Below are 27,359 nucleotides of genomic sequence, written 5' to 3' on the forward strand. Positions count from 1 at the left end.
CCGATCGTTGAAGTTTAACCGAGAACGCACAGTCGACGGTGTACGTATATAGTTGTACGCAATCGGGAACAGGGAAAATGTTCGAGCCGAACAATGAATTATTGACGATTTAGCTGTGTATCGCCGGAAAGGAAGGGTTCTCGGTGATCGTAAGAATATCTAACCTCGACGTGGCTCCTTCTATTATTCAGCGGCTGTCATCCCCGTGTCGGGGTGAAACGCGCGACTAGAAAGCTCGAAAGCCCGATCGTACCACTTATTTCCGATCGCTCGACCGTCTATTCTATTCGCGCATGTTCTCTTTCCTTTTCTCGCGAGCCGCTCCCCCTTTCCTATATTCCCTTCCATATATAATTTCGTTGTTGTAGCAAAGTTTACGCGCACGGAACGGGATTTTCGTCCCGATCGGCGCCCAGTTCGGTTCGCCTTTGTAATAAGTTAACCGACCGCGCGAATTAATACGTTTTAAAATACGAGAAGGGATCCCCGTCGTCCGGCGACGCTCGAGAGCCGTGTAACTGCTTAAACAGGCCCTTTGTTCTGTCTGGACCTTAAACCGTACCCTTCTCGAACCCTCCGCGCTGTTTGCTTTGCGTCTGTTCGCCGTTTCCTCGGCTTAACCCCACACTTACAGATACAATTACCAAACCGATAAGTCTCGCCCGACGAGCTGGAACTTCCTGCACGCGTCAGGGGAGGGCGTAAGCTCGACTTGCCGATAAATAGGTGGAATATATGGAAATCGAAGACGCGGAAGGTTCTGGGGGCAATGTTGTTTCGGGAAACTCGCCGGGTGTCGCGACACGTTGCTGGACTCGTGGATGTATAGGAACGGGAATCGATGGGAATCGTGATTGATATTAGTCGCGCCACGCGGCACTTAAGAGGATTAAGGTCCGTCGTGGAGCTGTATCGGCGAAGAACAGCCGTGACCTACGCGGAGCGTGGTCATCCGACGCGCGGCTTAACCTTCGAGATGCCGAACAGGGACTGGACGTTGCTCGAAATAGCACCGAGGATCCCCATTCCGAGACCGACACACGCTGCAAACGTGCGTTTGCTGTCCGCGGTCCTTCGAATCTTCCGAGTTCGAGATCCTTTGCGAGTTTTTAAACACGTAGATTTCAAGGATCGAGCGTCCTTCGAAGATTCGACGCGCGAGCTAGACAAACCGACTTAAAAATAATCTTTACGATCCGACGTCGAGTTACCGCAGACCCGTAAACCGTGGCATTGTTGAGAATTCGACGCCCAAATCATAAAAGCATTCTCGTTCGGGATCGTTGCGTCTCGGACGTGAAATTCTCCGGAGGTCTGCCCTTTGGCCGGGCCTGGTTGAGAACGAATTTCGAAAAGGAGACGCGAGACGTGCTCCGTGGAGACGCTAGACCAGAGGATTCCAACGGTTGTTAAAAAATTGAACGCCCCGGAGACACCGAGTGCTCGTTCGAGCGTCGTCATACGCTCGTATTTCGACTATAGATTAAAATAGGGAGAACGTGATTCGAATGGGACGCTTATCTATTCCTGAAACACGGTTGTATTTCGGAACGACCGTTTACATACTTGATTCGACTGCCGTGGAAATAGATCTACGGGGAAGCGTTTCCAGTAGACAGAATCGTGTACCATATTGATAAATCTACTGTTGTGCCATTTAATAGCCGATTAAAAATACGAGTCGAGAACTCGATGCATCCCTTATTCTGATCGCCAATGTTTCCACCTCAAGATACAGTATTTATTCGCTCTTCTTAGGAAGCGTCGTTTGTATATATAATTTCAAAAAGACGATGCAAAGCAAGTTGGTTGGAACGAATAAGAAGATCCCTGACGTTTGATCGTTAGTGGTTAGCCGCGTCGAAGCGCGTTCTCCGACGTCAAACGACGAACATCGACGGATCTGGGCAACGGTAGGGCAACTAGGGGGTGCTAAGGGTCGAGAGGGTCCGCAGCCCTCAACCCCTTCTCCCATCGATAATATACGATCCTGCATGATTCTGCTTCGCGTATCACAATGGCCCTCTGGGCAACCTATTCTACGACCTAGCAACCTCTAGTTGCGTGTGTAGCACCGATCTACCGGTCTCCGAGCCTGTGGTAGATAATGAGTGATTAGGTAATTAGTTGTCCAATATTCGACCCATCCTACTACCTGTCCCCGTTCCCTGCTCGACCATTTCTGCCCACCGAATCGTTCTAGCTATTTACCCTCCTCCTTTATGCCGCCCAGCCACCCCTAAGACGACGGAATCGACTGGTTCTTTTCCGGATCGACGACGGTCCGCGGTGAAAAATGAATTTTTATCAAAGTTCCCGGCTTACGGCGGCTACGTCAGGAGGCTGACAAGCGATCGGGACTGGGAGGAGGTTAATTTTTTCCTCGAGGAGCGACCGCGCGCGAGAAAATGGAGTAACATTCGTTTCGGGTTAATATCGATTCGCAAAAGCGAGGGGTCGCGCGTCTCTCGGGCAAAAAAAGCGCGTCTCGCCGGTGTGCCGACCGGTATCCCTCCGACGTATCACTGCGTACGTCAGTCCTCCCCTTTTATAAATATAACAATTAAACGTACGGGGGTCGCGGCAGGAGAGAGACCGGAGACGGGAGCGACGGAGACGGGCGTGAACAGAGAAGGGGTAGAAATCAGGAGAGAAAGAGCGTGTGCACGACTGTTGGAACGATCAGCGCGAATATATCTTACACAACGTCAAACAGAAAGGGGAGATGCGATTGTACGGGGCTCGGGCCCGACAACCGTATCGGAAAGAACGCGATTCGCGTTTCGCAAAATTCCGTTATAACCGCGCGAACTTCCCGAAACTTTCGCGGGAAATTTCCGTTACTATTAACCGGCGGAACCGTATTCCCGTAACCGATCCGCGGCAAAAATGTAATTAACGGACCTTATTATTACGACTTGTCCCTCTTTTCAACCGGTGGAAAAAGTCCTTTGTTAACGGGGAGAAATTACATTTCGGCGCCCGATGCGTTTGCTTAACGAAACGGTGTAACTTTTGTTCGGACGGGAAATGGACGCGGAAAATACAAGATTGAACGTCGAAGAAAATAATTCTAGGTAGGGCCGTTGAATTTTAACGAGATTGCTAAAATAGTTTACGATCGTCCGAGAAGAAAGTTCGAAAGGGTTCCGTTGGTTCGTCGGTATCGAATTTTTTCCAAGACGCTGGAAACGGAACGAAATTGGATCGACCAGAGTCGGGCTGGATTAGATTGAATTAAGAGAAAACCGAGGTCGATAATCAAAGGAGGAACGTGGGCGAGGGAGTTAATTCGCGAAAGCAGCGGGACGAATTAAACGCGTGCGAGTTAACGCGCGACAAAATCATCGCGCGAGCGGTCGCCCGGACGGATGGTCCGGGTCATAACCATTTAAATTCCCGTGGCCGGATAAATTGTTGTATTAGTCACGGCAAGTTTATATTAACACGTCCCGGCGTTTCTCCTCCGATAACGAGTTCGCTTGGCCGTCGTGCTCGCGGACGGTTCCATTCGTCGGAAGCCGCAGCGATTCCTAAGTTTTCTGCCCGCTAAGAAAGCTTAGCCTTATTGTTTCGAGTTCCAATGCTTCCGCGGAATAGCCCAGCGACCAAACTAGGACCCAATCGCTTTCGTCGAGGCTTAAAGGAACTTTCCTGCTTTCAAGCCTTAAATTTAGAGACCCGAACTAGCAAACTTACATCGTTCCAACTTTCAGAATTGCTTTCGCGGAACTTTCAATTTGAAATACAAATTTCGTCGAGTCGATAGTAATAATTGTAATATACAGGGTGTGCCCGGAAATCGACGATGCATTTTACGCGAGTGCAAAGACAGGGGTCGATAGGCTTGACATTTTCGATGGTAAAATAAAACGATACTTACGGTTATCGGACCCCACCTTTGGGTTTACGATGCTCCTATCGCTATTGAAATTCTGGGAATTAGCTGTAACGAACGAATTAGTCGTTCGAGGGGCTGTAGTCGTACGTGGTATGGCAAAGGCGAGCCTGGAAAGTATTAGTATTCAATTGCGTTCAAAGTCCCCTAAAAGAATAATCAAATACCGAACATTCTCTCCTCAAAGGATACGTCGCTGAGCTCAGCCTCGGACAACTTTCGCGGACTGCTCGTACGTTAAACTTTCGCAACTCCGTTCATTCTTCGAACTTGAATTCAAGCTTTCAAGAAAGTGGAAAAATGCAACGTCTAATATTTAATATTTAATTTCTTTCGCGGATCGACACGATATTTTTGGTGTAATAAAGTTTGGAACGCGTTGGTGTTCCATCTCAATTTTCCCCGACACTTTTGTCGCGATTGCGGTCAATTTTTGGAATCTCGCCATCGGACAGAAAACCGCACATCGGGCTTTAAAACCGAGGAACGAAATCAATTTTTCGAAACTCGAGCAAAAATGTACCCTCCATGTTACGTAAAATATATTCGCGAGCATCGTAGGAGACAAACTATCGGCTTTATCAAAGAATAGCATAGCTAACGAGCGACACGGTCTCGTTTCGGGCCGATCCGCCTCGATAAATCTTGCACTCCATCACCGTTATATTTCTAACGCAATAAAACGTGGCCAACAAGTTGACGCTATTTAAACCGACTCCCAAAAGGCTTTCGATATCGTCGATCACCCAGTACTCATCGGCAACTCCGAACAATGGGCTCTCGCGGCAATGCACTTTCGTGGATCTCTAGCTATTTATCCGATTGGTCTCTTCCCGTTACGCTTAAAAATTGCTTTTGCGCAGCTTCGCTGTCGGGAGCCTCATCTATTGCAAAATTTTGCCACATTAACGCTACTGCTAATAAATACTCTGTTACCCAAGGACGTACATACGTATAAAATGGCGGAAGAGTGGTCGATAGATCGTACGCGAAGCAGAGATTTTCGAGACAGGATCGAGGAGAAACGACGGGCGAACAATCCCGCGCGTTAATCGAGCCGTTGCGACAAATCGAGATTGCGACAAATCGGAATTGCGTCAGTACGGTGCCAGGGCTATAATGCATATAATATGCGTGCGTTTGCGCGGCATTACAAGCCTCTGATGTAATAGTTTTATGATCGCTCGCTGCAATTTCTCGGTGACAACACTCGCTATTTCTGTCGTCGAGCCTGCGTCTAATGAACGTCGCCGTACGGGCATTGGGCACGTAGATGCGTGTATCGTCGAGGCGCGTAACGTCGTCGGTTTTACGGCGCGTCGAATTGTTTTCACGTGGCGGCGAGTTCCGACCGTACCGAGACGAATTTTCCTTGGTCCCGAGGAGAATCGAGCCCCGACGATCGAGAAGCAGCTACGTTGATTTTTCATTAACGCCGCGTCTGAAATCCCAATATTTTCCCCTCGAAATTGTTCGAACGTCGACGACGACTCACCTATACGTTACGCGTTCTCGGGCGTCGTCGATACCGTTGATAGTGGAGCTCGCGTTTTCTCCATGCGAGGTACATTGCTCTCCTCCGAGTCCACGTGCCACGTCGCTCCTCCTCCACCGGTGTCCTGCTGCAAAAACCAAACAACGATTAAAACCTTTTACAATTTTATTTCGTTAAATCGATACGTTTCCTCGCGGGCTCGTAAAGTAACGTAAAATTCATAAAGTTTTGCGAGAAATAAAAAAAAGGAAAGAGTCGGATACGAATTCAATAACGGTTTTTACGGGCGGTCGTTCACGGCGAACGATGCTGCGACGCGCGAAAGAAGCTGGCCCATATTCATGGACGCGATTCTCATCCTTGAATTTCCTACGGGGACATTAAGTTGGGAACGAAAGTACGATTTATCGGCCGGATGACGATCCCTTTAAAACCGTTTTCCCCTGATTTTACGCACAGACGAGTGGGCGGAATACGCGGACGAATGAAAAATCTTCCCTGGACAGATTTATCGGAGACCGTGGATTTACGGGCAGGTGGAAAAATTTGCGTCAAGATTTCCTCGATGGAACGGCGGGGGCGTGGGGGAGGGAGGGATCTAGTTTTATTTCCAATAGGTTTCAAGTTCGAAAGACAAACCGAAGCCGGAGAAAGGAGAAGGAAAGACGAGAGGAGGCGGGAGTCGGCGGAAAGAAACAAGGGGTAAGGGGTAGCAACGGTTACAGCAGAATAAACCTCTCAATAATGAGTTCCGCGAGTGAATTCCCTCGGTGCGGAGAGGCTCGAGATAATAAAACAGAGCGACTGGGACGCGACCGAGCGACGGTGGTAGTAACGGTAGTTGCGGCAGTGTTGGTCGACGAGGGCCGCCGAGAAAAGCCGGGGGTGCGCACCGGCAAGAGTAATAGTAAGAGGCAATAAAATATAATGAAATAACATCCAATCCAGGAGAGATATTGTGAAAATATTATTACTAACTTATTACTCGCTGGGCGCGGCGCACCACGCTCTCCACGTTTTTCTCCTTTTTTCTTCGCTCGCCTCCTACCGCTCCCCGACCACCTCTCGCCCCACTCTCTCTCTCTCTCTCTCCTCGGTTTCCCGACCGCTCCTGCCATCCCTCGGCCAGCTTTTCTAGCACGAGTTTCTCGATAAAAATTTCCATTCTACGTTACGTATACGTGGACGGGGCACTCTCTCTCTCTCTCTCGCTCGCGTACAAACACAGACTCCCGAGTTTCCCCGCGAAATTCCAACCTTTTCTTTTCGGTAGTTTTCCATCCCGTTTCACCGTCATCTTCTTACCGGTCGACTAAAATCATCGAGACTTCGACGGGGGCCAGGCCGGATTTGAAATGCAAAACGAACGTCGAGCAAATTATCCGACAGGAAAGATCGTCCGAGCAGCAGGAAAAAAAGAGTGATTCCGAGGAGAGATATCCAGGGAGATCGCACGCAGTGACGAAAGAGGGTTACATAAAAGACAGAGGTGTAGGTAGGTGGTGCACGGCGGAGGGACGGTACGGCGCAAAGGAACAGAGTATTAGCGGCTCGGGGAAAGAGGAAGAGGAAGAGGGATGCTAGCCTGGAACAATCCTATCTGACCGTGTAAATCTCCGGGCGTCGTAACGAAGCGGCAAATCGAAACTAAACGGTAGATCATGAATGGGAAATCAGAAAATAACGTTACGCCGCGCGAGGCCGCGCACTTCCGGCAGGGACAGCTCGTACAAACACGGGGGAATGTGCTCGCGAACCGCTCGACCGACTATACCTCCCGGACACGGCAGCTAACGCGATCCTCCTTCGACTATCGTTCGATTAACCCTCGCTTCGAGCCTTCAAGAGCCGGGCTTTGCTTCAAAACTGTTTCACCGAACGCGAAACGAGCTGCAACTTTGTTTCGCCGTTTTTTTCTAAACGATCGTTTCCGGCCTCGCGAATCAGCCGTATTCTCTCAGGTGTTTTCTAATTTGCAGCAGCACGTTCGCGGGTGGCCGTGATCGATCAGAATATTCGTAACGATGCGTCCGTACCAACGTTTCCGACTATTTTTATCGCTCCTCGCCAACAACGTATCAACTTCCTCGTTATCGGCAAGCTCGCGCGATATGTTTCAAACTGATTCAATCTAACACGGTTATCGGGCAAAATCTGGAAAGCCGAACCACTCGAGACACGCGAATCTATCCGCGAAATGAGTGAAATGTGTTTATAAATCACATTGTTTACCCGATACTCGTAACCGGGCTCGAGCGTTACGTGATCCACGCGCGATTCGTGCAACAACGCGAAGATCGAGCTATCGAACTTGAAGAAAAAACGCATACGCGAAATTTCGCCCCAAGTATCGCGTTCCCTATGCTCGTACCTCGACGCTTTTGTGTGCCGAAGGATGCAAAGGATCGATTTATGCAAAAAAAATGCACGGTTCGACCCACCGTTATCTTTACGTAAAGATGGCTTCGCGCCGGGGATTCAACTTTTCCCTCTGCAAACGATATTTTGAATAAAAACCTTCTGGAACGATTATACGTATTTTAGAAAAGGGAAATGTCTCGAAGATTTCGGGATTTTGCAGAGGGGAATCGTGCGGATTGGTGGCCTTTAGAAAATTTCAAGTCGAGTGGCTTGGCTCGGCTCGAACGATGCCCATTATTCGGGTTAGCGGTCTATATTCGCGGTAATTTGCAAGAGTGGGACGATTTGCTGGGAGAGCTCCGCTTATATAAATAATATATCGTTATGCGAAAGAGCGCGTAAGCGGGTGGCGAGGAGAGAAGAGACTCGTCCGTGTCCGATGCACGTGTCTTTGCATCGGATTACGTAAGCGCATCCCGTGCACGACAGCGTATGCGTCCGTCCCGTACACAGCCCAGAAGGAAATCGGTATATCGCGATGCAGTTTGCACGAATGCGTGCTAAGTATAATGTCTTTATCGTCGGGGGCGAACCAACGTTCCATGCCCAGTCACGAATTAAATAAGATCTTTTCGTGACGGTGTGCTTCCGTCGTTCGATAAACGAGTAATATCTTCATCGACGCAGGGCCCCGCCAGTCGACGCGACGTTCGCGTTTCCGTTATTACGAAAATCGGTAAATTCTCACGATATAGATATTATAAGAGGGAACGGTAGCGCGTACACGCGAAAAGAAGAATAATTCGTATCGACGTAACTGCTATTCCGTCGAACGCATAAATTAAGATCCTTTTACGAGGCTACGTTTCCGTTATTAGCTCGCCGCCTTCTTGGCTGCATCGTTTCGAGAGAACATTTACATAAATGTTCGTTGTACGGCTCCAACGCAACGGTGGGATATTTCCGACGCGCGGTGCTAATTCTTTTTCTTTCGCGGTGTATACGCGCGGATTCTCCAGCGTCCCGTTTACGCTCCCGATACGCGTCGTCGATTCTGTATATCCCAAGTTCGTGATTGCCCGGCCCTTCGAACGGCCAAAGAAAAATCTCCGACGAAGGGATTCGAAAACGCCACGAGTTTTTTTCTGACGGGGCAGTACGATTAAACGCGATTAGAAACGAGGTTCGTGACGAATCCCGGAACGCATAATGCCTTTTAATTCTCACGTGTCTGGCAACGTGGTGGCACGGATTCCCTCTCCTCGTTCCGCTGTCTGTTTCTCGTACGGTGTCCCCTCACCTTCGGCGTGATTCCGTTTCGAGTCTGTAGCGAGCGTTTAAATTGTAAATGTATCGTTGTTACTCCGTTAAACGATAGCTTTCGGTTGGTACGAGAAGGGACACGGTCGGTACGTGCTCGCCGCGCGAATGCGCGCATGTCTTTTCCGCAGGTGGACGAGCGTATGAATAAAACACAGTTTCCAGCCGAAGATTTGCCGAGTCGCCTCGGTATAACTAAATGTCTGTTGCATTTGCATCCGCATTACGAGACCGCGTATACCGTCCGGCTTGCGTAATATTATAATCAGCCTCGGGAAAATAAATAACTATCGCGTCTACCTGGTCGCCTCTCTCCGCCCCTCTCACTCTTTTTACCTAGCCGCTAGATAACTATCTTTCCGTTTCCTGTTGACGGGTCGCGGTAACTACGCGTTCGTGCGTACCGTACGCCCGAGGAATCTACCAAGACGCTAGACACTCTTTTTATCCCTACAAAATCCCATTACTCGCATCGATCACCTTTTTACGACTCGATCCTACCACAAAACCTCTCGATTCCACGCTAATAGTTTTACACATAAAACGTTTTACGTTTAATCCCTTCGATTACAAGGCGACCGAATTTCCCCATACATATTCAAGAACGTACCAACTACGTAACGTATCGCGTTCCTCTTATACCGTCGCTTTACGCAAATGATCCGACACTATTTTCCATTGTTAACGATATCACTGACCCTTGCAACCATCAATCTAGCCTTGACAATCTTATGTCCTGGCGCGAGGTGAACAAACTGTCTTAACCGCTTCGCGATCGTCGTCTTTTCTCCAGAACCAGAGTTCCGATGAGGGAAACTCGGTGAAAAGACGCGCAAATTTTTTCCAGCGCACGATTAAAAGCATTTGTTAGAGCATACGCGACAACGAAACTTTTCGTTGGCACGATTATGTATATTTGCGCCACCCGTATCGGTAGTTCCGATTTATCGCGCTCGATCGATCCTTCGTACTCGTGATTCTAATACGAATCTTCGGTTTATCGATCCTAGGTGCGGAATATGCAATTTTGCAAACATTCCGCGCGACTGTATTGACTTTTTCGAGCCACGCAAGTATAATTGCATCTCTTTCGAAACCTCTATCGAAAACGTAATTGCATCTCGTTAACCTACTTACTCGTCGATGTTTTATTTTAATTTATACAGAGCCGTGTTTCTTTTCTGTAAACACTTGTACATGCTGCTCGCTATTGTCGTATACTATCTTACGTATCAAAATGGGTCTCTGCTATGTTAATAGAGTATAATCTATTGTGCCACGTAGAAAGGAATGACTTTTCAGGAATTTCTAAAGGAGCGAACGATATTTCAGTCCGGGTTCTTTTTCCGTGGATTGTCCACGGACGGAACAATAAAATGGTTTACGCGCCAAGCATAGGGCAATGGATAGATCGATAAAAGCGATTAACTTTTTAACACATTATATACTGGAGACGCGTAAGTACCTCTTCCGCAGACTGTCCACCAACGGAGGCGTCTCGCTTGCGCGTCATAAGCGGTCGCTTATAATGCTGAAATCTTATATTCCATTCCTGGAATATAACTCTCATTTATATTAATGTTCTTCTACGTTTGTTTGTCTTATTTTCTCTCCGCTAGACTTGTTTGCCAGCGGTTTTGCGACGTTTTCTCATTACGTCTATTCCAATGAAACGGCTGCGGTTATTGGTTTCTCGTTAAAGTATTATTTAAATAGTCGCGCACAGCCCCATTTAAATTCATAATACGTTTGTCGTTTTAATTCTCGAAATTTTCCGTTTAAAATTTCAAAATGTCAAAACACGAAAGAGAGTTTATAATTTTCTGTCGTACGCTGACGATTCAAAAGTATATAACGATACGGAGAGCCTTGAGAGTTTGAAACGACCTCATTCGATTAGAGGAGTGGTCTGCAACGAGTAAGCTAACATTTAATTTATTCGAGTGCCACGCGATTCGATTTAATCTTAAAAGGAATACAATAATACATAACTATACTTTAAACGTCGTTCCATTGGCTGTTTCTTAATCGGTCTTAAACCATCTAATTAATTGCCTGCTGCCGGACTCTATTTACTGGATTATCACCTTGGGTAATAACCACCGTCAAATAATTGATCCGTTTGGCGCTTAGACGTTCGTCGCGAGTAACTTTCCAAAGTAAAATGAAAAATGTACGAGAATAATCCGACGATATTAAGGCTCGAGACACGCGTCTGCGAGGAGCAGGAGCGTGGAACAAAGGTATTCTTCTGGGAATATACGATGGCGATTAGGATTGGAGTATTTTCGAAGAACCGGTGCCGGTAGCGGACGGTCGGTCGAGCGTACGGTATGGAAACGAAAGTGTCGAAGAACCGGACGATGGTACGGAGAGCGTGTATCCGGCTTTCCTGCCGGTTAAGCGAGAATTAAGGCAAATTATTTCTGCGCGAGAGAGCTCGGAAGTCGTAAAAGCGAGCACGGCGATGGCCCCGAAATCAAAGAGGATCGGGACGGGCCAGCGTGGACGTGTATCGTTTTGTAAAATTCGAGAGGCGGTCGCGAGGCTCGCTCGTACGGTTCCAGGCGATGGCTCCTCTTTCTCCGCGAGGATATCTATTCCAGGCACTTGCACATAGGTTCCGTCGTGTACACAGAGAGGATCGGCAAGTACGTACGAACGCGCAAATGACAAAACACGTATTACGTGTAACTGGAGTCCGTGCTAGAGATCAATACACATAATAGAGGGTATCTATAGCGCGCGCAACCCGTGCTCATTTACTTAATTGTGTTCTATACGGTATAACCGAGGTATGGTGTGCGACTCGTGTAGGTACGCGGTTGCCTACACCCCTCTTACCGTTCCTCGCCGCTTTGGCCACCCTTCGGAGCACCGCTCCCGCACCCCACCCCACCTCCCCACACACCCTCCGACCGACCTCCCTCTGTTCCCTGCCACCCCTGATGTCCATAGGGCCGAGTGTGCGTAATATTCAGACGTATAACGTGCCGGGGCCTCGTAGGTACATTGGCATCAATTTATGGGGTGGGAGGGTGCACCAGATATATACGATCCGATAGGGTTGAATATCTCGTGCTTTTGTGCCCATCTACACCTCCTCGTTTCCATCTCTGCTCGTCTTTCTCTCGACGAACCTCCGCCACTCTCGCCTCGCCTCGCCTCGCCTAACCTTGCTACTACCACCCTCTCCCTCTTCGACCCTTTCAACCATTATCTTCTCGCGTATGCTTGCCTACCCTCCCCGTTCCTCTCTTCTTTCCGTCGTCTCCCCGCGTATCGTTTCGAAAGGAGGACGCCGAAAAAGGATCGCGAATCGAGTTATCGTCGATCGCGGACAGCAGACTGGAAAGAACGCGAGCGCGGCGCGAGCTTCGGATGGCGCGAATAATTCGCGTACGAGCGTAATTCGGCGCAACGAGCCGCCCACGACGGGCAATGCTAATAAACGTGCATGATATCGCAAGAATTTCGGAGCGAGAAAATCCGAAAGCGATCCGCGGGTCAGCCGGCCCGACAATTGCGACGAACGACGAACAACAAAATGTCGACCGCAATTATGCTGTAATTAACTTGGAAACGTACACAAGAGCGCTAGTAACTCTCTCGTCGTCTCTCTCTTTCTGTCTCGCGGAAATGCGCGACACGTACAAAAACACAGAAACGCGCGCGAACGCACCCACGCACCCACACAGAACACCGGCACCGGACGGTGCGGCGTGCTTCACAGGTGGTTGGGGATTTTTGTATTTCGCGGTTGGCACCACCCGGCGTTTACGCGTTTACACGCGCCGCCTGGCTGCATTATGCATGTTTGCGGTGGCAGAAGAGAATTCGAACCGACTACCTTCGATCTATCCTCCGGGCGTCTATCTTTCTTCGTCCGTTCGTTCTCGAGCCACCACTAATTCCAATTATCCCTATTTCCGTCGCACCGAGCCGTGGCCTTTCCAATTGTATCGCGGTCAACCGAGCCCCGATCATCCTACCCCCCCGATCCCCTCGCGTTACGTCCCGATTTCTACCCTCGTGCAACGCAAAACTTAGCCCGACGCAAGAAGCTCTCGAATATCGAGAATCCCCGATGCGAAAAGGTAGCCCGGGGATCGTATCGGTTTCGAGCTTGAAACACAGTTTAAATTAGTATTATCGCGACATGGACATCATCCTGTAATTACATTATTATTATACGTTTCAGTACTTTATTAAATATTTATTGGCTTGTTATTGCGCATCGAATACGGTATTAACGACACCCCGGGGAACCGTGTTTCAACGGACTTCATCGAACGTTTGGAATATTGCTTTGCGATCGTGTTAGTCCCTGGAAGGAGCAAGGAGGGCGAAAGAAACTCGAGAAAGAGGGCTCGAACCGCGTGAATGGTAAAGAGAGATACTAGACGGGGGTGGATGGTCAACGGTCGACGGTCGAGCGATCGGCATCCAAACGCGATGTCGCGGGGGTTGCGTGCGTTGCGCGGATGTACGTCAAATCAAAATGCACAATCCCGGCAAATCATTTCGAATATTTCATAATGGGCGCGAAATATCATTACCTGCCGCCTGTGTGACACCCTCCGCCGCTCCGCTGGCGCCCCACGCGCCCCCGCGTTCCACCATCCCTCGTGAATTCGCCGCCGGTGACTCTCTGCATCGCGAATATTACCGTCACAGAGAGAAACACCGACGAACGAGGAGAGACGGATGCAAACAGGGAACAACGAGGGAGAAGGAAAGAGACGAATCACCGAGCGAGAGATACGTGTCGCGCGTGTACGTATAGCGAAAAACACATTGCCGGGGCTTGCACACGGACACGCGCGAACACGGTGCACGACGGGCTATGCAACCGGGACTAAATTACGTTCCCCGTAACGCGTTTAGCCGCGAATCGCATTGCGAGCGATCCGTATAACCCGAATATCGGCCGCACGCCAGAGATAGGACCGACCGACCGACCGACCGATCGACGGATTCGTCCAGAAACGATCATTACACCCGTCGATGAGAGAATTCGCGCGATAGTTTGATACGAATCGATGGAAGAAACCCGTGCGACCCGGGAGGGCGAAAGGTCGATGTCTTCGTCGTCGTCGCGGTCGTCGGTGGTTTTGCTTTCGATCGTCGATCCAAGTTCCCAGAGTCGGCCGTTGATACTTACGATGTTCGAAAGCATCGATATCACGGTCCGCGGTAAGGGTTGGTTTAAATCAATGCATGCGCATCGAACTAACTACCTACCTACGTACGCCATCGACCTAGCCGACTAGAACTATCTCCGTCCCCTCTGCGAAACATTCGCAGCGGCGGGTAGCTGGGGAACAACGGCTACGTCGTCGACGTGAGAGTGCCAGCAGCCAGTAGCCAGCAGCCATCAGCAACCAGCAACCAGCAGCAGCGTGTAGTTAGTAGCCAGCAGCAGCTAGACAGCAGCAGCCAAGCACTGGTAACAGTGGCTTCCTCCGGCTGGTTCTCCATTTGCCTTCCTCCGTGCTTCCCGACCTATCTACCTAGCTACCTATCTTTCTCCCTGCCTCTCTCTGGACCTCGTTTCCTCTCTGGCTTCGTCCCTCTTCATCGACCTTCTCTAGCATCGTCGTTGAAATCACCACCACCATCGTCGGGACCATCAGCAGCAGCAGCAGCAGCAGCAGCACCGTATACACGGTACACTCTGGTACTACTCTGGAATCGCATCGTGGCCACTCCAGTTGCATTGCGGCCAACACCGATCCGCACACAACACCGAGTCCAGCCTCGACGACACACGTACCAGAGAAATACGTACGGGTCGCGCACATCCATCCAACGGAGCAACTCGCCGAACGATGCGTACATACACGTGCATGCGCGAGAGCACAACGGCCTAGCGTTGCCCTCTGCCTCCGGCCAGAGATATCGTTAGCATGCCTTGCTAATCACGGACTCGATAATAATACCGTGATTGATAGGACGAACCTCGTCCCTTCTCTTCGTTCGCCTCCACCACCATCTCTGCCTCCTCGTACAACCTCCTACCTCCTACCCTCTGCCCCCGACCCCCTACCTCTACCTGTTCCTCTACCTCTACCTCTACCTCTACCGCCACCGCCACCACCGCCTCCGCATCCACCTCTGCTTCCTCGAAACACCCGTGGAACGTTCCACCCCTCGAGAGAGCGGCCATTGCGCCCTTCTGACTTTCTCTTGTCCATTCTCTTTTCCCTCCCACCTGCCAATCCCTCCCCCTCCCTCCCTCGACCCCTTATACTTCTCTTTCGCTCCCTCTACCGTGCATCTTTGCATTTTCTCCTGCACGGTCACCAACCTGCGTCGGCTCTACGCACCATCCACGATCGCGAAATCCAACGCAAAGACGCATCCTCCCTTCCGGATCGACCCCCGGGCTTCTTCAACACCTTGACACGTCAACGCGAATATCTCGAGCGCATAAACAAATTATTCCAATCTTGTTTGGTGCAATATAATACAAATATGTCCCAAACGTACCAAGGCGCAAACTTGCTCGATTTTATCTTCCCGCTCGAAATTGTTTCGGAGCATCGAATTAACGTCAAATTACTCTCGAACGTCCAGAATTTCCCCTACAATAGTCTGCCTTGGAACGACTTCATCTTGCTCCACGGAGGCGAGCGAGGAAACGTTAACGCGATTGGGACGCTTAATTTATTATTGTTTTTAGCGACGAGCGCCGCGAATACCGCAATTGCTCGCGCCTTTTCTTCGCGGTTTGAAAAAGAACATCCCCGCGATTCGATATAACGAAGACGCAATATTCGTTGCTATTTTCCGTCGCATCTGCTTCGCGAGGCATTTCAGTGGTCGGTGGCGCGCGTGGAAATCCGTGTGTGCCAGCGAAGGAAACCAGAGCCGGGAGTCAAGTTAGAAATCCACTGCTAGGCGCATGTACGCGTTTTATATGGGTCGGACTGTCTCTCTTTCTCTCGATTCCTCTCCATTCCGCCGAGCAGAGGGTGCGCGCGAGTACGAACCAGCTATGCTGGCTATGATACCATTAGCATCAGTGATTAATGTATGCCGCAGCTTGTTTCACGGCAATGCGCGAGGTTCGTGCATACTCCGTGATTGACTCCTACCCGCACCACCGAGACTGAAAGAAAACTGGGGGCCAGATCGAAACTTACTTCTTAACGGCTCCCATCGGGGCCGAATTCATCCCCCAGGGCGCCAGAACCCGACAACAGTTTAAAGCTCGGCCGAATTTACGCCTCTTAACTTAAAAGTTTATACTTTGCTTTTGGCTCGAAGCATAGCGAACGCGACGGAGAGGCTTGGAAATATGTAAAACGACGACTCTTCGACAAAGATGATCCACCGAGAACCTTCTACGACGAGAAAGTCAAACCGAGTTCCGTTCATTTTTTCTAACTCGAAGCCATATACCGGGAAAGAATTTATCGCGTTTGAGAAAGAATTTGCGGGGAATGTCTACGGTGAAAAGCAGAAATTCTATCGTTGGAAAGTTGTCGATCCCGATCGATATCGACGGTGTAAAAAAGTACGCGTAGGGGTAAACGTCGCGCGGGTAATCCCGGTGCGCTGTTTTAATGCGCGATACGAAACGAGGGGTTTTAATTTCTTGGTACGTTATACGAGCGTCGATGTAAACGCATGTTTCTCGATAATTAATTCCTGGTTGCTGGTCGGAACCTATTCGAGGACACGCAGCGCGCGGCAACCCGATACGCAAAGATCTTCCCGGCCATCGCGAATCGAAGCTGCGGTATTGATCTACGAACACGCGTTGCCGGAACCTCGAAGGTTTCCTCTCTAACAGCCTAAAATACAGAATGCGCGAACGCTTCGATGGACAAGGTATGTATCCACGGTCGGTGAATTCTAACGTACCGAGTGTACCAACGAGTACCGATCGCGGAACTATCCTCGCACCATCGTCTCGAAACGTCCGGCTCGACGTACGTATTGGATCGCCTCGGCACTTTCTTTCTTTTTATTCTCGATCGCGAGAGCTCTTCTTCGATGGGAATCGAAACGTTTACAGCCTCTTCGCACGATACGGTTCCTCGACCGATTACGGTCATCTTCCCGAATATCTCTCGGCTCTCGAACATATGAATTACCCCGATTCAGTGCGGTGTGTACAAGCTTTTATATTCACGCAACCGCGAATCGGTCGTTTTGCCCAATTCCTTCACCCTCTTGCGTAATGCAAAATTAATTTCTTCTTCCTCGCAGAATGTAAATTACAAGCTTAACAACTTTTTTCCCCCTCGACGTTCGTTCCACGCGGAAAGAAGATTTCAAGAAATTGAACGTCGATCTCCTTTTTAGAAAATTCTTCGATCGTTTGTTTCCGCTAGCAGAATACAGAACAAAGTTCGAGAACGATGTTTTTCTTGGAGCGATGCATGAACTTAGATATTCGATTTTTTACACATTGGTACTTGCGATTATAATGAATCTCGATTAACTGATATTCATAGATTACGATCAGGGAAGAATTACCGTACGACATCGTATATTTATAAAGTTGACGTTAGTTTAACACAGTGTTTCTCAACGGCCAAGTTACACATTGCATCCACGACTCAGGATCTATCTCATTAAATTCAGCATGTTTTCAAATAGATTCGTCCATATTATTTTGTATATATACTATATTCTGGTGAAAATAATAAAAGATAAACAAATCCTCTGGCAAATGTGTACTCAGCCATTATCATCGTACGATTTATAGATCATTTATATTACACTGTAAAAACTTGTAAGACATCGATGCACGGTACCAAAGGCAGTTGGAAAATATGTCGTTCGTGGGAACGTAAAGTTTGAGAAACAATGGTTTAGCATATCACGTTCGATAAATACAAAATACTTGACAGGTGGAAAAAAGAATATGAAATTCAAAACGAGAAATAATTGTTCGCAACCTTGTTTGTTTTTATGCACTTTGTGCTCCTCGAGTGACGCAATATTTCTTGTCTTTAACGAGATTTCTTACGGTTCGCACGATATAATCAACGTAGCGAGCTAATTTCTCGGTAACAAGCGAACCCATACATCGAGAACAATAATAGATCGTTTTTTTTACAGAACCGTCGATTTCTTCGGTGTCGTTTTTCCTAGATTCAAACTAGATCTGACACTTTGTTCCCTTTCATCTTCGTTTCTCGTTTAGCTACCTTTTCTCGCGTTTTGGTGCTCCAACACCTGTTACCCGTAAACAAAATGAATTTGAAAAATAGTTGGCGAGCTCGATCGGAAGAGAGAACGGAAACGTTTCGACGCGAATCGTCGACCGTCGACCGTCGACTCTGTCGACTAATTTCCCGGAGGTTTTTGGGCATCGGTGAATAATAAATAAAGGCATTCGGCTAACGGAGGAAGCGAATCGAGAAGTTCGAAATCTCGAAGGATTTTGTCGTGCGGTTCGGATAGAAGTACATCGTGCGAGTGGAGGGGAATATGTAAACTGAGAATCGCATTAATATTCAGGCTCGCGGAGGTCTTGAGGAAGGAGAAACTCGTAGTAGGCAGGCAGGCAGGCAGGCAGTCGGGCAGGCAGTCAGGCATTCAGTCAGCCAGCCAGCCAGGCAATGAAGGAGGGGAGAGAACAGGTAGGTAAGCGGGTGGGCACGGTGCCGCGATCCATAAAAATGTCGGGGCTTCCGAGTGACGGCCGGAAACCAGGAGATGGACAGGGCCAATTGTTTATATTACTCGGGGCAACAATGGAAGTCCAGCGGCGTGTACCGTGTAGTATCGTAATACATGCTACGGTGCTTGCATTCTTTTTCCAGGAATTCGACCGTGCCTCGGTTGATGCGATAATGCCAACTAATGTTTCTTTTCTTCTTCCATTCGCGCTCGCCTGATTTTTATTGAGCCCCCCCTTCGTGGCTGTATGCGCGGGCCACGGGGCACGGGGCACGGGGCACGGTGTACGGAGGAGGCCGTTTCGTTCGGAAACGGAAACGGAAACCTTAGCGTGCCTGGCGTTTTTCCGCGTTTTTCAGCCGAGACCTCTCGCGGAAGTACGACATCGTTCGTCGAGTCGTCGCAACAGATTTCTTTGCTCGATTCGAAGGACGCGCGGTGGTGGCGGTCGAGGGGGGCAGCATTCCGCGGACGGAATTTTCTTTTCGATTCCGATACGAGGGACGAGGGACGGGGGAGCGGGGGAGGCACGCACGGCCGAAATTTCGTTCGTGAGAATTTTATGAGGTCGACGAGATCCAGCGTTGGGCAAGAAAACGGAAGCGGAGGGGATCGTCGGCGGAGGAGCGACGAAGAGTAAAGGAAACGGAGAGAGTAGGAAAGGAGGGAGAAAGAGGACGCGGGGGGTTGGCGGCCGTAGAGGTGGAAGAGTCCGCTACCTTTACAGTAAAGTTAAATCTACAGAGCGCTATGCTACAAAGCAGGTCTGGCCATTAGGTATTTATTAAGTTTAGAAATTTATAGATGCCTCCTGGGCGCGGGCCCCGTCAACCCCCTGCGAGTAGGTACGCTCCTGCCCCGGACCCCTTCCCGCTGCCACCGCCTCCGCCGCCTCTGCCGCTACCCCCGGGCTTCACCGTCTCCACGACGGCAGTCTCCACCCCCGGCCAGCCGCCAGCCAGTATTAAAATGAATTATTTAATTTTAAACTTGGTAATTTTTAACCGTATTATATCAGAAATTATTTACACGCCTGCTTCGGCGCTGCTACCCGTTTCTACTACCCACCCCCGAACCCCCAACTCCCCATGCCTCTTTCCTCGTCCCGGCGTTCACCCTTTCCTATTTTACTATTAAACTCGCCGCCACTTAGCTCGTATACCAACCGTGAACGTTTCTTTTTAGCTTATCGTCGCTAATACCGCCGATGCGTTTCTCTCCCAACGATCCAACGACTTTTTTCCCCCGTCCAAGGGGTTAATTCGATTCCACCGTCAATCGTACCAAACTTGTTCAATTTATTTCCTCGTTCACGCAATTTTATCGACGTTCAACATGGAGAACGATGAACGGTCGGTTTTCCATCGACGTTTCGCAACGATCGAGAGCCAAGAGTTTCTTAACATCGAATCCGTGTTGCAACGCGCAATAAAACAATGTAAAACGATTCAAAGTCCCCCAGTCCCGGTCACCGATAATCGAACCACCGGTACTAGACGAAGAGTATCTAAAGAAGAAAAAAAAAAAAATAGGCGAACGGGGACACTCTGGATAATTTGCGAGCGGGTATTTACTTAACGAGTCGATCGCTGAAATTACAACGCATAATTTAATACCGACACCGGTCAAATTTACTTCGTAAATAACGGTAAATAAACGAGCCGTTTAGTACGCGCGCGCCTCTAAAATTCGGCCCTTCCAGACGACCGCGGGCAAATTTGTCAACGTAAATCGCCGCGGTACGTCCGCATCGTTGAAATCTAATTGAAATCCTAATTGCCGCGATGACTTTTTTTTCCCCCCCGACGCCGCGGTCGGAAATTTGTTACGATGGCTCCGTCGATTTATGCTAATTACCGATGGCTCGGTAATATTAATTAATACTGTCGATAATATTGGAACTCCATCTAAACAAACGAGCGTGCACGACGCAGATCCTGCGTCAGTTGATTAGCGCCCGCCACGTTGTAGTTGCGCGCGCTCCAAACTATTCGTAAACGTGTGTGCGGGCTCGTCCACACATTTTACGTAAACACGCGCCCGTAGAGAAATAGAAGCAGCGGAAACGCTCTAAACCAGGCTTATACATGTATTCCCGCGTCTACGTAAACGCCGGTAGGTAGAAATGTACGCGTCTATTCGTAGCTAAAAGGTCCGAGGATCGTACGCGCGTACATTTGGATGTCGGTGGGCGTCGGTGAGCGTTCGTAGACAGGGGTTGCGATCGTAGGGACCGATACGTATAGTCGTATAATACATCCATACCGTCTGGCCACATACGCACGCGATATCGCGTCCAGTCCGCGCGGTATTAATTGTTACGACGAGAAAGGCAAATAATTATTATAATTGTCCGGTATAATAATAGGATTCAACGTTGGAATACCGCTTATACATCGTTCCTCGTAATAAAGCGGCCATCGATTTCGAGCCGGTGTCCATCGATATCGGTGTAGGCGCGCTGGTAACAGGCAAGCGCATGATACGCGTACGTAGCTATTTGGCCACGTAGTGCTCTGGTACGGGTGTTTGCGTAGCGGCATTGTGTGCGTACGGAGAACCGAACGGCGGGTGCGCGCGTATAACGCATATCGAATGTTTATATTATATGCACACACCTAACGAAAGCCTAAATATACTAGCCACCGTGTGGGATCACGCCTATAGGCGGCTATTTGAGCGATAAACAACCGGGCCCGACGTGTCACGCGGCGAATGGTAAAATGTATGTATACCGGGTGTACCGCCTACATTCTGCCACGTTGTTGGTGTATCAATTGTGATTAGGGACAAAGATCCGACGAATTATTCCCGGTCGGTCTCTAATCTGATAACCGAAGCCAGTACCGCGCGAACACGTCATTGCATCGATTGTTTCCGCGAGTGGGAAATCATAAAGGGCAATGAGTTCCAAGCGTCTTCATTGTCCGCGCGATAATGAAACGCTAATCGCTTCTGTCCGGTCGCTCGCGCTACCCGGACCCGTTCGGCCGCGACACTTTTCCTTCGAAACACACCAGGTGAGGCCTACGGCCAACGTCAACGTCGATGTCGACGAAGCCACTCGTAAAAATTTCTTGGACCGGTCGTCGACCTTTTTACAACTTCATCGAGCCGTTCCTCCTGCTCGCTACCGCAATAATATTCGACAGTTTGCACTCCCCTCTCGAAACGCCGCACCCCAAGGACCGAGGGATGAAAAACCGAGGGGTAGTCGGACGAATCAATCGCAAACACTAGAGGGTTTCGGCGTTTTCAGCGGTGGGTCACGGGACTGGGTTACCGGGTGCGTGCACCCTCGAATACGCTCTTTCTTTCAGCCCTTTTCGACGCGCTACTTCTCGCGCGCTGCTAAATTTACCCGCGCGTTTCGAAACCCGACTCGCCGTTTCGGAAACTTATTCGACAACTTATCTCGTCCCGATCGTGAAACGAGATACCCACACGGAAGGCAGTTTTACGGCCGCCAGATATCGGCTGTCCATCTTCGAAATATCATTTCGGATGTAAATTCCGGCTCGTCCGTTCGAATACAAAACGGCCCCGGCTAGATTCGACGTTCGGCGCGATCCCGATACGAAGAGGAACTTTTGGATTTCCATTTACAGGACGCGGCCTGATTGGACGAATCGACATCACCGACGGCTCGGTACACTCCCCGCAGGACACGTCACGCGCATTGGCACAGACTTATGGGTATAATTCATCGACATTACTCGCGACGGGGGTCGGACCACCCCAGCGAAACCCAGCACGCGTGTTTTAATCCGCACCGTACCCTACTATACTCTTACACGCTGCTGTATTTACGAGCTCGCGACCATTTGTCCAGCCCTCTTCCTTCGACTCCCCCGAGGTTCGATCGAATTAGACCCCTTCCGACCTTGATTCCTATCGATCATCAAACCGCGACCAAGAAACCGCGGAAACTCTAACCAGAGCTAACTATAAAGCACAAGCTGGGAATATGGACCATACTTTTACTATTTAAAAAACGTTAAATCTGTACCATAGAGGCAGAAATATCACATGTTGGACGGGTAGTTTCAACATTGGATTCCAGTGGGTCCTTTATCAACGAATGAAAAATGAATTTTTTTCAGTACAAACAGAAATACAAAATAAAAATAAATATCGAATTGTCAATTCTCGGAACTTACGGGCCAACCGAATGCGACTGTTCCCTCGATATACATGGGGTAGCGAAGTAAATGTACGAAAAGGGGAAAATTGTCGGATCGCGCTGGCGTCGAATGGTTAAGTCGAGGCGACAAACGAACGGTACGCTAAAACTCGTCGATGTCGTTGACCGACGACTGGACGTCGCGGTGAAACCGACCATCCGACGAAGCGGGAAGCAATGACGCGTGCGAAAATAGCGGAGGGTCGCCAATCACGAGGTGTCAGCCGCGACGAACCGTCATTACGCGATTACATTTTTCCTATCGCTCGATTTGTCTCCGGTTCACCGTCGTAAATCTCGATTAAGTTTCGATATTCGGAGTAGAACGTCGGCGCGCGGGAACAAAAAGCTCGCGAGTTCTCGCAGTTGTTTATCGAGTCGGTACCGGTTGAAAAAAGAAAAAAAAAGAAAAGTCTGTCGCGACGATACTCTCTGCCATTAGCGCGACGGTCTAGAAAACTGTACCCGTTTCCTCGCGAGTCGAAACAGATTTTTATATACGATAGCGATTAACGGGTACGGTTCCTCAACGCCCACGCTTTCTCAAGCTAATCGCCCGAAAAAATGTTTCTAGGCTATGCAAAACGCAAGTGCGTTTTTAATAAAGCGGTATATAAATATCGATTTGAAATCGGAAGCGAGCGGATGTTGCTCAGCAGTTTAGAGTCACTTAGTTACTCATATAATGAGTGTTTGTCTAAATAGCTAAGTTTTCCCATCGGGTTACGACCTCCTCGAACATTTCATAATTTATATCAACGCGCGATGGCCGCGTTGTTTACAATAATTTAACATTGACGAATATTCGTGATTGGGTCGCGAAAAATGGAGTCGGGAGAGCTGTTGGACGAAATCGGACGACTCCGAATCGTCGGAGCAGAATGGAAACGCGACGGAAATTTCGCGTACGAGCAGGTTGGACGTTATTGTTCGAGGCGTCGTCGCAGCGATCCCGCTTAGAAAACGCAGTGCTCGCTCGACCGGCAATCGCGTCGAAAATTACGCGGTTTCCGATACGCGTATTGAAAATACGGCCAACGGAGCGTGATCGCGCTCGCGTGCTACGCTCCACTCGGATTCTATAATATTAAAGGTAAACATCCTTGAATGCTCGCGCTCGTTAGACCGATGCATCCTGACCGCCTCGCGATAATGCCACGATGCAACTGGTGCGTCTTACGTAAATTCCAAGGCACGCACGAACAGAAAAATTCATGCCTGTCGCTGCGCGAGCGACCAGCGGGAAAGGGTTTTTCGCGGGGTAGGAACGACGCCCAGATTCCCAGATTTCGGTCGTGGCGGAGCGGAGAAATCTTAGAACGGAGGGAGGCTTTGGCTTTCACGGCGTAGTTCTCGAAACCGCTATGCGAATTCGTCGGCAGTAAAATCTCGTATGGATAATGAGTTTCCGTCTTTTTGCGGTGCAGCCGGGGACCAAGAGGAACGGAGTCGAAGAAGGATGAGGAGGGTCAACCGGGTAAGATACCACCGGCAGAAGAGGAAACAACCCGAGGGGAAAGGGAACAGGTAGAAAAAAGAGCGAAAGAAAGGACGGGACCAGAGGTGGACCACACACACATCGAGCGAACGTGACCGAGGCGATCCAGGTTCATATTGTAATGCGAAGGTATCCATCCTGCTGCATTATCGTACAGTCCGCGACAGCAACACGGTACTTCCGTGATCATGCTTTCAAGCACGAAACCGACTTACTACGTACAGAAGCCTCCTCGATCTGCTCGGTGACAGCGAACGATATACTACACGTAGTCGGTATCCCCCGTTCGACACCCCCTCGTCGCTCGCCGCTTTTAAATCTCCGCGTGCTTGCCTTCACGGACACCAGTTGCTCACCGGCGCAACGACATTTTTTCCCCGGCAAGAGAAAATCGAAACAATGCTGACCGCACGAAACGTAAAGAAATACGAAAAATCACGTCGTGCCCGAAGCTCGCGATCGGGCCCGATCTGCCTGGCGGACTGGCCAACTTGCAGCCAGAAACTCCCGGATAGATCCCGAGGAATACCAATTCGCCCGGCACGACTGTACGAAGATGAGATAAACGAATCACGTATTATTATAATGGCCAGTTGCTAAATGGTTTTTTTCAATCCGTCCAACCGCATCTTGGCTCGTATCTCTCTTCTGCCCTCCGGACTTCGTTTCTAGCTGCCTCGCCGTTCGTTAATGCTTCATTACAGTCGCGTAATGAAAATAATAAGAACAATCGTTTGTTCGAATCCGTATCTTCTCTTTTACCAACGTCAGCGGAATGGAGGACCGGAGGAAGATCGATCCGATTTGCATAAAGCCGTTGAGATGCACGGGTAAACAACGGACCCTGCCGATTTCTCCGCCCAACGAGAAGCATTAATTTTTTTCGGGGAGACGTCGAATGCAATCGGAATCGGAGGAGAAAAATGACGAAACGAGGGACGACGATGTCTCGGGATTCGCGAGTAGGAGTAGCCGCGGAAAGTGGACGCCGAGCATTTTCATTAGCATAACATTCTTTTAGTAATCTCGCGCAATACCTCCCCGCGAGCAACCCCACCACCCAGAAACCAGCAGCAGGCATGCCAGAGCCTATCATTATAGAGAAGGAATCATTGGATGATCTTAATCATGCGAACCGCTCTCCGTGCCTCCGTGCCGGCCAATCGCGTCGGCCGATTTCGAATAATGGTTTCCACCGGCGCTCCGCTAAACTCGGAAATATCGTACCGCCGTGGCTGCGGAACGAACGAGAAACTTTAAGATTCGAGATCGAAAGAGCTCGACACAAATTCCTCGCAATTGCATCCTACGAAAATACCATTTACTCCTAACGACTATTATACGGCGACTTTGGGGTCAACGACCCCTGTGCAACATCCAGCTTCCATTATCAAATAACGTTACAAAACCGTATAATATTACGCTAGAGCAAAATTTTTATTCGAGACCATCGTCTCAACTGCTAGTTCCATGGCGGTAAATCCTGTGACTCCCCGTGTGTTCTAGATTTCATCTGAGCTTGTTACGAGAGAATCACGAGGGTCGACCAGGTTGTTTTAAAGCCTTTGGCTCGTCTCGTCTGGTCGGACTTTGCTTTAAACGCGAGTACTAAAAACAGGGGTAGTAATAAGTCGTCGTCGGAAGCATATCCGAGGTGACCCCTTTAAAATTGCGTCCGGCCGTCGGTTCGTCGGGTTCTTCTCGCGACCGTTTCGCCCCTTTTTCGCTCGATCTCGATCTCTCTCTCTCTCTTCCCTGTTCCACGACGGTGCTCGGTGATCCCCTAATCGCAAGGTCGAGAGGCTCGATCGTGGCTCGACCTATCTCAATTCGTGACGCGAGGTGGCGAAGGGACGAGGTGCCGTAAGGGCTTCCACCCTTAAATACCAGACAGAAGCTTTGTGGCCGTTAAGGGGTGGCATGGGTACAGAGGGGGTGGAAGCGGTGTCGGCGGTTTTGCCGTGGAAGTGGAAGCGGCGTGGGACTCCATCCACCGCCGGCCCGTTCCGTTTCATCCCCGGGAAAACCCGTGAAAACCGCCACTTGTTGCATTACCTACCCTCCGTGCCTCCGCTGAACGAATATATATTTATACCTATATACATATTTACATATACAGGCACATGGTGGCGCGCGTACACCTCGGTCCGCGCACGTATTCGTTCGTATTTAACCGTATAAGCGGCTGTGCGGCTCCGCGTCATGGAATTTATATATCCAGCCGCGCGTTTATATCCGAATCTTTCCAAGGTCGCGTGCACCGAATCGCACACGAGATACGAAAAGGTCCTGAAATTTCCAAGGGGATCCTCTTCGATCGCTTCACCCCGCCGACGGAACGGCAGAGAATTAATGACTGTGTTACATCCTCCTAGCGAGGGGGCTAGCTACCGAGATGATATACGAGCGGCGTTATCCTACCGATATCCCGGCAGCATTCTTTCGCGAAGAAAGCGTCGCTGGTTCCGAAAGATGCGAAATCGCAGACACGAGTCGCAAGGACGCTGCGCCGCGCCTCGCCGGAGAGCAACGCGAACGACCCCCCGATGGAGGGGGGGGGGGGCTAAGATTTGCATTCGAAGCGTGCAATTTCGAGCGTTTTCGCCCCTTTTTTCAGCGTTCTGAATTTCTCCGGCGAACGATAGGTAGCTCTCGATTCTATGTGTTAGGGCACACACCCTGCATTTACTACCGGCTAGACGCAAAAAATGTCGACGTCGACTCTCGGAATAAAACGCGCTCTTTCTCTGTGCTGCGCAGCGATTTTCGATGTAGGCGCTGATCACGGGGGTAGGTAATATCAGTGCCTCGAGGCAACCACCGTCCAGGCCCTGTATATAAGCGTTATGCCGATCATGCTACCGGGTACCGAATCACCGAATATCGAAATTATCCCCCTGATGGTCCTCTCTCTCTCTCTCTCTCTCACTCGAACGCCTCTTTTTTCTTTTTTCTTTCTTTC

General features: G+C 49.6%; 1 protein-coding gene across 4 annotated transcripts in view; it reads right to left on the reverse strand.

The window, feature by feature from the left end:
* The window catches only part of LOC122394971 (protein bric-a-brac 2-like), a 253,470-nt gene that overhangs the window by 202,218 nt on the left and 23,893 nt on the right, over window positions 1-27,359 (reverse strand). For 3 of the 4 annotated variants that reach the window (XM_043392204.1, XM_043392202.1, XM_043392200.1), the window contains exon 3: window positions 5,394-5,520. The gene's annotated coding sequence lies outside the window, so the exon portion shown is untranslated. Of the gene's footprint in view, window positions 1-5,393; window positions 5,521-8,981; window positions 9,195-27,359 lie in introns of those variants that run through there. The other variant, XM_043392203.1, reaches the window with a different exon arrangement.

The sequence above is a fragment of the Colletes gigas genome, unplaced genomic scaffold (genome assembly GCF_013123115.1).
Source record: "Colletes gigas isolate AHSC1104 unplaced genomic scaffold, ASM1312311v1 Colletes_gigas_Sc00005, whole genome shotgun sequence".
Classification (NCBI taxonomy): domain Eukaryota; kingdom Metazoa; phylum Arthropoda; class Insecta; order Hymenoptera; family Colletidae; genus Colletes; species Colletes gigas.